Consider the following 10,398-nt stretch of genomic DNA (forward strand, 5'->3'; position numbering starts at 1 on the left):
TTGTTCAGTCGGGGCTGAAGTAGCAATTGAGATAGGACAATTAGATGGCATATGTGAACCCCCACAATTATCACAACTCGTGATAGCGGCTACCCTCGATGAAGTCAATATGTCCAATTTCTTCCTCAATTCCTCTACTTGGGCTACCAAAGATGTAACTATATCGATCTCATGGAGTCTGACCACTTTCTTCCATACCGTCGCATTCCATTGGTAACTATTCATAGCCATTTCTTCTACCAACTATCGGGCTACATCAGGGGTCTTGCTCACCATTGTATCTCCTACGGCGGCGTCTAGAAGTTGTCTTGTACTTGGATTCAACCCGTTGTAAAAAGTTTGAATGATCATCCATTCGAGAAATCCGTGTTGTGGACACTTTCGCAAGAGATCCTTGTATCACTCCCACGTCTCAAACAAGGATTTAAGTTCCATCTAAACAAACGACGATATCTCATTATGAAGCTTTGCCGACTTTCCCGGAGGGAAGTATCTCACAAGGAAAACCTTGACCATCTCATTCCAAGTCGTGATGGATGCTTTTGGCAAGGAATGAAGCCACTGCTTGGCTCTTCCTTTGAGAGAGAATGGGAAAACCCTCAATCGGATAGCATCATCCGAAACTCCGTTTATTTTCAGCATGTCACAAACTTCCAAGAAGTTTTCAATGTGATTGTTTAGATCCTCATCAGCTAAACCATTGAGCTGAGCTAACTGCTGAATCATCTAGATGAATACCGGCTTTAGCTCAAAATTTGGAGCTGCAATCGGGGGTCGCACAATACTAGATTGTGTGCCCAAAACCAAGGGTCTGGCATGGTCAGAAAGTGTTCTCTATTGTTCATTTTGCTCTGCCATATTGTCAGGCCCTTCAACTTCTATTTTAGCTTGATTGGACGATTCTTGTACAGGTTCTTTACCCCTTCTTCTGAGTGTAAGTTCAAGTTCAGGATCACCTTCAATGAATATCGAAGGGTTCCCTTGGGTCATAACCTAGAGCTGCACCAAAAGAAAGAAAACAAATCAGAACAATGATGGAATAAGGAAATGTGGAATATAATGAATGAATGAATAGCTAAGATAGCAAAGTGCAAAGTATCTCTAAACGCCTAGTCCCCGACAACGATGCCAAAAACTTGACACACCCCATGCGTGTGACTCGCAAGTGCACCGGTTTGTCGAAGTAATAAATCACAGGTGAGTGGGGTATCATATCCACATGGAATAAGGAATAGAAACACCAAGATTGCTACTTAACCAAGCAAAGATGAAACAATGATTGTGTTGATAAGATGTAATGTAGACAAAATAAAAGAACTAAAAAAGAGAGGCACAAATAAGTGAGAGGAAAGGCAATCTATAAGAAGTGGGGTACTCAGATATTGTTCCGCCTAGGAGTTCATCCTTTAGCACTTCACTCTATTGTGACCGCAAAGAACTCTAGGAAATGGAGTTAGGATAAATCACATCGGAAGGGAAGAAGGACGCTCCGCTACCTCTCGGCTCACCCTCTCGACCCTCTCCAATCTAGCTTTGTCTAACCCTCGTGGTGTGTCACTTATTCACAAAGATTACCAATATGAACTCTCAACCCTAGTGTCACTCTAAGGGAGAAATCATTCAACAAGCATTCAAGATTGGAACTCAATTTAAAACATTAATTAAAGAAAGCATAATAAAAGGTTAATGAAACAAATACATCCTAAGGTTCACAAATCCAAGTACCCACTAGTGGTTTAGCTCTCCATGGAGCAAGATACAATCAATAGTAAAATCAAAAGTAAAAAAAAAGTAATCCATAGGAAAACCCCCTCGATAGTCATGTCGATAGTCTTGTGGAGTAGCCTCGTCCTCTCCAAATGTCCCCTCGTTAAGCCTAGGGCACACCTCACCGGATCGGTGCCAACGAAAGCTTCCCCAATAGCTATATTTCTAAGACAAACATGGTGTTGAAGCCATAGAACCACTCCAAAAGTCTTGCCAATACCTCTCTAAACCCTAGCCGCAAGCCTCTCAAGAATTGGAGAAAAGATGGGGAAAAGAGATCCTGAAATCGGACTGAATCGCAGCTTTAAATAGTTTGGAATTGGGCATCCACACGGCCCTGTGGATGTTCCACACGCCCCTGTGGAAATTCCACACTGGCGTGTGGATTCTCTGGAATACTGATTTTCTACGGGTTGTGAACAGTAATAGCTATAGTGTATTACTACAGTGACCTGTTGCAATCCCCCCGGCCGAAATGCTCTTAATTCCACATTTTTCATCGAGGTAACATAAACGGGCACATGTTTATGCTGTAGATCGTATCATTTCTTTAATAAATAGACTCATTAGTGAAAATATTCCTAACATTGCACGAGTTCGAATACGCAAATGTGCCTACCTTTTGTGCCCCTCCAAAACATGTGATTGCTTGAATACACGGAGGTTAGCACACATTCACATATCTTTGAATCCAACTTGTGTATTCGTGCTTGTTCCTTCCAAGATTTCATCAAATAGTGCATTCACGATCTACATTAGCTTCTTTCTTACATATTTAGCTCCACAACTCTACATGCACCAAAGTAACACAAATACACATGTATTAGCGCTAAAACCTGATAATAGTAATGCTAAACGCAAGGAAAGAATACTTCAGCATTCTTAACACACAAGCACTTATCACTGCCTCTACCATATCCACATCCATGGACACCTCCGCAACCACCTTGACTTTTCAGAACTTTAGGTTCTTCTTTCTTATCATTGATAGACAACTTGGTTTGTAGGCCTTGCATTAATGGCTCCTTGTGGCTTCTTAGCATTCTAGCATCATGAGCTTTTAGTGACCCTTGTAGCTCTTGCACCTTCATATTATTTACATCTTTTACTTCTTCAATTGCCACCACAACATAGTCAAATCTTGGATCCAAGGATTGTAGCACCTTTTGCACTACACGGATATCTTCAATGTCATAACCATTTCTCATCAAAAAAATTACAATGGCTTGCACCCTTATGAAATAATCTAATATAGATTCAGACTCCTTTATCTCTACCTTTTCAAACTCACTTCTCAAGGATTAGAGGTGAATGCTCTTTGCTTTGTCATCTCCTTTGTATATTTGTTCAATGATACCCCATTCTTCTTTAGATGTTGCGGTTTCCGACACCTTCTCAAAAGTAGCCGCATCTAAGGCTTGATAGATAAAGAAAAGAGCCTTCTTATCTTTCTTTTTTAGATCAGCCAACACCATTCTTTGAACCCTTGTAAGGTTCTCCTCATCATGAGACCCCTCAAAGCCTTTAACAGTTTCCCATACATCTTTGAATTCAAGAATCATTTTTATTTGTATACTCTAATGGCCATATTTCATATCGGCGAGACAAGGAACAACAATCACATTGGTAGCCATCTCCAATGATCACCTTTGGCTCTGATACTACTTTGTTGGAAATAATTTTGGGATGAAACAATTGGTGGCAATAAGCAAGATAAAATTTAAGAGGAAGATGTATTCAATTTTTCCCACTTTCATAGGAAGACAACAAAACACTTGCTTATAACATTTTTGTGAATTTTCACATTGACATATTAATTTCATATTCATTTCCCTAAACACCATCTCATTAATAAAAACACATTTTTTATGAACCAAAACAAAAACTTTTAGCTTCCCAATATCATGCATGCATGCATTTATCCAATTAAGTTTACTTCTTCCAACACTAAGACCCCTAAAATCAAATAGGGATTTCTACTATTATCAAAAAAGAAAATCTGAAACCCATCAAATTAAATCAGCTAACAATTCCTTTCTCATGGTGAAAGATTGTATCTCAATCAACCATACATCGCATTACATCAAATTTATCATGCAAAACCTCATCTTTGAGAAGTAGTTAAATCCTTAAAAACATCATGTTCAAAGATCCTAAGAGTATACTCAGGTGCACACATCAAAAGACAACAAAATTCCTTCAAATTACAAATTGGGAGCAAACCTAGAAACTCAATAGTTAAATCTAAGGTTTATAGATGAATCACAAATTGGAACAAATTTTAGATTTCAGAAAGAAAGAAATCTTACAGGGCCAACAAGCATCAATAATAATAATTAAAATTCTGCACAAAGCTCCAAGATCCTACCTTGAAAGTAGAAGCAAAACAACTCTTGACAAGAAGATCCACTCGTCTTTGCCATCGGTACCACTATGAAAGAAAGAAAAGGATTTTTACAACGATAGGAGATCATGGGCGGTGGAGATAGAGTCAGATCATGAAATTTGGTCACCACCGAGGATAAGAACTAGGGTTATATAAATTTAAAATAAATGACTAGGATTAAATAGGGGTGGGGCTCACAACTACAGTAATGTGCCGGGGCCGGCACAACTCAGTTTTCATCTCTAAAGCTAACTATCAAATAAGTGTCTGATCAACCATTGGAAACCTACCTTCTCTAATTTGATGTTGTATTCATATGCCTCTTACCTTGCTAAATCTTCTACAACCAAGTTTGTTTATTGTCGATACTAATAATAGAATCCTTGTTACAATCTATTGTAATTTTAGTGTTAAATCCAACTTGGAAGCTAAATTAGAGGCATGGAGTCTACTCTAATGTACCAAATGATTGGATGCTTAAGATTGCAGCAACCTTTTCTAACTGTATATGTACCTGTGAAATTGTGAAGTATAGGAATTGTGAGAACACCTCGAGGAATGCAACGCACTAGTAGTTGATGCTAGGAATCCAATCCTTGATCTTATTTGCAGAGAGTGAAATCAAATGGCTAATAGATTGGCTACACATGGAAAAAGCTCCTCATCTTTCTCTTATTTTCAATAGGAGGATGGAACTTCTTAAATGGGTGATGAAGATCATTAATCAAGCGGGTTATTTGATTAGATAGTTAGCATTTTTTTTTTCTAATGTTTGCCTAATTACTTAACTGTCCTCTTACGCTGAGGTTTTAACATAGATACCGGTTAGCTCTTTTAAAATAAAAAGAGTTTTTTTTTTAATTTATCTTTGTCTAGGTAAGCAACCAAGAAGATATTAAGCTATATTTGAGCATACATACATATATTTAGGCTACCAATATTTGTGTTCCTCTAAAAGAGAATTGCAATCCTTCTGTGAAGATATGTATCTTTAAAATTGCTTTGCCTATCAACTCATAATAATAGTGTTGGTGTTTGAACAATGTAACATCATTTTGCTCAATCATAAGTTGTGTGGTATATGATGCCTTTTGAATGATAAAATGTGCTCATTAAGAATTCAAATCCATTATCTGATCCTAGAGTTTTAAATTTGAGCTCAAATTGTGTTTTTATAATAGCAATGAGGTCCTAAAAGAGATATATAATTTTTTTTATTATTTCTATTTCATTGAAATGGCTACATGTTTTAGGCATAATTATCAATAATAGTTAAGAAGTATTCGTGATTATGCATGAAAGCAATAGAGCAAGGGGCCCAAATGTCAACATAAATGAGTTCGAAAACTTCATTAGATTTGGATGCACTCGAAGAAGGAATTTTTTTTTTTATTTAGCATATTGACAAACATCACATGGATTAGTATTAGAGTTACATGAAAATGAAAGGATGCATTTTATGGAATATATTGACAATAGACTTTGATAAATGACAAAAGTCTATAATGCCAAAGATCAAGTCATTTGTAGATAAATTTGTAAGCGAAAATGAAAAATTTAATGCAATATTAATAGTTGGTGATGGAAGAACAAATTTTTTTAATTGTTTATAAAAAAAATTTACATGTCCTAATTCAAATCAAATTAAAAGTTTAAAATCACATGTGACCCAATCATAATCAAATTAGGCCAACATGTGGATAAGATAAATAAATTTCATAATATTTGGATATATTCAAGATCACCCAAGAATACATATCCTGAGGCGATCTAAATATTAAAATCCAAATATCAGCCTAGAGCACAGATTTCAAGGCGATCTAAAAATACTCAAATATCAAGATCTACCTAGAGCACTGATCTCGAGGCGATCTAAATATTCAAATCTCTGAATAAGCCAAGAGCACCAATCTCGAGGCGATCTAAAAATATTCAAATCCCTAGATCAGTTAATAGCACAGATCTCGAGATGATCTAAAAATATTCAAATATCTGAATCACCCAAAGACACATATTTCAAATCCCAAGATTAGCCGAGAGCACAGATCTCAAGGCGATCTTAAATATCTAAATCTCAGGATCGACCTAGAGCACAGATCTCGAGGTGATCTAAAAATATTCAAATCTTTGGATCAGCCGAGAGCACCGATTTCGAGGCAATCTATATATTCAAATCTCCGGATAAGCCAAGAGCACCGATCTCGAGACGATCCAAAATACTCAAATATCAAGATTTCTCGAGAGCACAGATCTCCAGGCGATCTAAAAAAAATGATATTCAAAAATATTTGAATCAGCCAAGAGCACCGATCTCAAGGCAATCCAAAAATATTCAAAAATCAATCAAGAGCACAGATCTCAAGATGATCTAAACATATTCAAATATCCGAATCAGCCAAGGACACATATTTCAAGGTGATTCAAAATATCAAAAATCCTAAGATTAGCCAAGAGCAACGATCTCGAGGTGATCTAAATGTTCAAATCCCAAGATCAGCCAAGAATACATATTTCATGGCGATCTAAATATTTAAATTTCTGGATCTGCAGAGGCGATCTAAAAAAAATAATCAAATCTCCGGATCAGCTAAGAGCACCGATCTTGAGGCAATCCAAATTTCAAGACCAGCCTATGGCACCGATCTTGATGTGACCACAATACCAAGATCAACCGCGAATACAAATCACGCGGTAATATATATATATAATAAATTAAAATAAAAAATAATAATTAATCAAATAAAAGTTAGGATAAAAGATAAAAAAGCAGATAAAATAAATCAAATCGTATAAAAAAATAATATAATAAGATAAATTAATATTAAATAAATCAACTTAGACAAATATATATATATATATATAATTAAAATAAATAAAATCCGATAATAAACTAAATAAATCAAATCAAATCGAGATAATGATAATAATAATAAATCAATCAAATCAAATCAAATCAGATATAAAAATATACAAATAAGATAAAATCAATTAGAATCAAATCCAATAAAAATGTATACAATAATTAAATCAAATTGAATTAAATGATAATAATAATAATAATAATAATAATAATAATAATAATAATAATAATAATATTAAAATAAAAATTAAAAAAATAAAATCAATAAAAAATATATATATAACAATAAAAAATCAAATAGTAAAACAAATAATAAAATAAATAAATAAAATAATAAAAAATAATTAATTAATAATAATCATAATATATAAAGAATGATAAAATGATATTAATAACAAAAACAAAATCATATGTAAGAAATATATGTACATATATATATATATATATATAATAATTATAATATAATATATATATATATATGGCGTGGAGACGGGGTGTTCATCATTATCACTGGGATGTGGGATACTCGCCATGTCGTGGCGACTTCACCATCAAAGTAACCTCTCCACGATCCTCAGACGATAAGCACGGTTAGATCATTTTAAAAAGAGAGAGCCGGGAGAAGATCAGAGAGGAACGAGGAAGGATTCTGGTGTTCTCTCGGCCAAACATATGCTCATATAATAAAGGAGAAAAGGGGAACAAAACTAGCAAAAGAAGAAGAAGAAGAAGAAGAAGAAGACGGGGACCCCCGGAGGAAGCCAACCGAAACCTAAAGCAAAGACGACAGAGGGAGAAGACCGACGGGAAGACGGGGGAAAAGGAGAACCAGCGAAGGGGGAAGAAACTTGGAAGCACGAGGGAGGAGAAGCCAACAAAAGAAGAAAGGAAGAAGAAACCAAAGCCCAAAAATGAAAAAGAAGAAGAAGAAGAAGAAGAAAGAGAATTTAAAGAAGAAGAAGAACAAGAAGGTGTTAGAATTAATCTTGTTATTGCATTTAGGACCCTATGTTATTTATATATTATGTTTAGGCATTGTTGCATTATGCATTTAAATTTGCAGTTATGACCCTACTTGTTTATAAATTGCATTTGTATTTAAAATTATGTCAGGATTATGTTTAGATAAGTTTGTTAGTTTGAATCTGTTTAGTTTCTTAGTGGCTAAGAAACTTAGTTTGAATTCAGTTATCAATATCAATATTAAAGATAGAAAGGTGGGGAGTTTTGGTTGACCGCGTAAAAAATTATCTCTTCTTCTTTGAGTGTTCTTTGTGTGTTTTTTCTTTGATTTTCCTAACAGAAAGCAGGTCCCATTGTGATCTCCAACGCTGTTGCTTCCATCGCCATTGCTTATCAACGTTGTTGGTATTGCTACTAATGCTGCTTACTATTGTTGCTGCTTATCATAGTTGCTGCGCTGTCACCATCGCTGCCTCTCTTTGTGAGATGGAAGAGAGAGGCTCTCTATTGATGAGGAAAACAATATTGAAGCCGTCATCCCTACTCCTCCCTCATCGTTGTCAAAGACCGAGAGCTACGTGGATACTAATTATCATGATGACGTCCTCACTAATGATGGCGTTATGATCCTTTCATGCGTGTCCCTCTCCAGCTGAACCCAAAGATGCTTGTCGATCTCTCCCACTCAAGAGCTCATTGCGGCAAAGCCGGCAGTACCTTAGCCTGGACATATCATCACTGTGTACAAAGCAAAAACAAGTGACGTTGACGAAGAATGTGGCCGACCTCATCTCACATGAACAGTGAACTCGATTTAAAATATTTTCAAGGGATAAAGATATGTTAGATCCTAATGGCTATGAGGGCAACCAGTAAGACAACCTAGCTATGGCCAAGATAGTGTGATGAATAAAGTTCCTCCACCATATGTTAAACTAAGCTTCAACCATATGGATGTTGGTCAGGATGGTGAGCCTCGTGTTTATGATATAAAAGATGTGAAGATCAGTGATATATAAATTCCAAGTCTGTTAGGAGTAGGTGTACTAAGCAACCAGTTCTTGATGAGGTTGATGGTTCCATTGATGACAAAAAGCAATTGAGCCTAACACCAGATTTAAAAAAAATAAAAAAGGCAAAGTGACCGAGAATATGTTGCCATCTGTAATGATGATAAAAATGATGCGAAGATGGTCAAGGGCCTATGTCCAAGAGGATCAACTGCTACAGAGGTTTCTGATTAATTAGCCTGAACACCAACTGAGGGAATAAGACAAGTAGGAAAGCATGGATCCATTGCTAATGATGGTGCTTACTATGATGAAGGAAAGATGACCGAGCATCCTTGTTTTGTTTTGAAGGTGGTGTAATTGCACTCATTGTAACCATGCGTGCAAGTAGAATTTTGATTAAAAAAGTTGTGATGGTGTTGTTTGTAAAGAAGATTATATATATATATATATAATGAAGTGCATGCAAGGGAGTAGCAGCAACATGAAATGACCTTACGAGATAATCATCAACCTTATGTTTAGATTTATTCTTGTGAATTAATCAAGCAATGATAAATATAAAGGTTGGAATCAAGAGATATATATATATATATATATTCAAATTAAAGGGAAAAGTCAATGAAGTTAATTATCATACAATGAATGGTGCCTAATTAGGGTATCTAAACTCCACTATATGTACGCCATTTTGTATGAATAATCAACTATGCTCTGCATGTCAAACATATATATATATATATATATATATATATATATATATCAGATAAGATAATCATGTGGATGAGACGTGAATATATTCACACCATGCCCATTAAAACATGCTTATATTAGTTGTGTTTTTTGGGTTGTAATTGTTTGGAGTTTTTTGGGTTGTAATTGTTTGGAGTTTTTTGAGTAGTTTGACTTTTTTTTCTTATGGAACAAAATGATGGCAGTGAACCATTGGATTTTCTACTCAAATGATAAATAATGAAATGAAATGCTTCCAAATTGTCAGCATGTGTTATTTGAATGTGTGAAATAATGGAAAGCCCATGATTTAAAAAAAAAAAAGGAAATGAAGAAAGAGAAGCGTGCAAGGATATTGCATGCGTACACGTGCATAAAAGAAAATGAAGAAACATGGGCCCACCATGAAAAGATATATAAACATCCCAATATATATGTATTCATAAAAAAAAAAGCAAGAATATTCATTTTGAGGCAATGTCAAGATATTAAATATGCTCAATTTCAAGACACAATGAGACATACAAGACAAGCAATGAGGCATACAACACAATGATAATGCACATGCAGTGACGTATCATGATATACATATATAATAAAAAACAACAACAAAGCAACCAAGTCAATATTCAAGATATGAAAAGAGTCAATATTTAAAAAAAATCCATATAAATTGACAA

The 10,398-nt window shown here is 35.1% G+C and overlaps 1 non-coding gene across 1 annotated transcript; it reads left to right on the forward strand.

Annotated features, from left to right (window-relative positions):
- Positions 1-361: 361 nt before the first annotated feature.
- On the forward strand, positions 362-468 carry LOC120262665. The gene has a single exon (XR_005536925.1). It is a non-coding gene; the product is annotated as a small nucleolar RNA R71 (small nucleolar RNA).
- Positions 469-10,398: the final 9,930 nt, after the last annotated feature.

This window comes from Dioscorea cayenensis, chromosome 5, assembly GCF_009730915.1.
Source record: "Dioscorea cayenensis subsp. rotundata cultivar TDr96_F1 chromosome 5, TDr96_F1_v2_PseudoChromosome.rev07_lg8_w22 25.fasta, whole genome shotgun sequence".
Classification (NCBI taxonomy): Eukaryota; Viridiplantae; Streptophyta; class Magnoliopsida; order Dioscoreales; family Dioscoreaceae; genus Dioscorea; species Dioscorea cayenensis.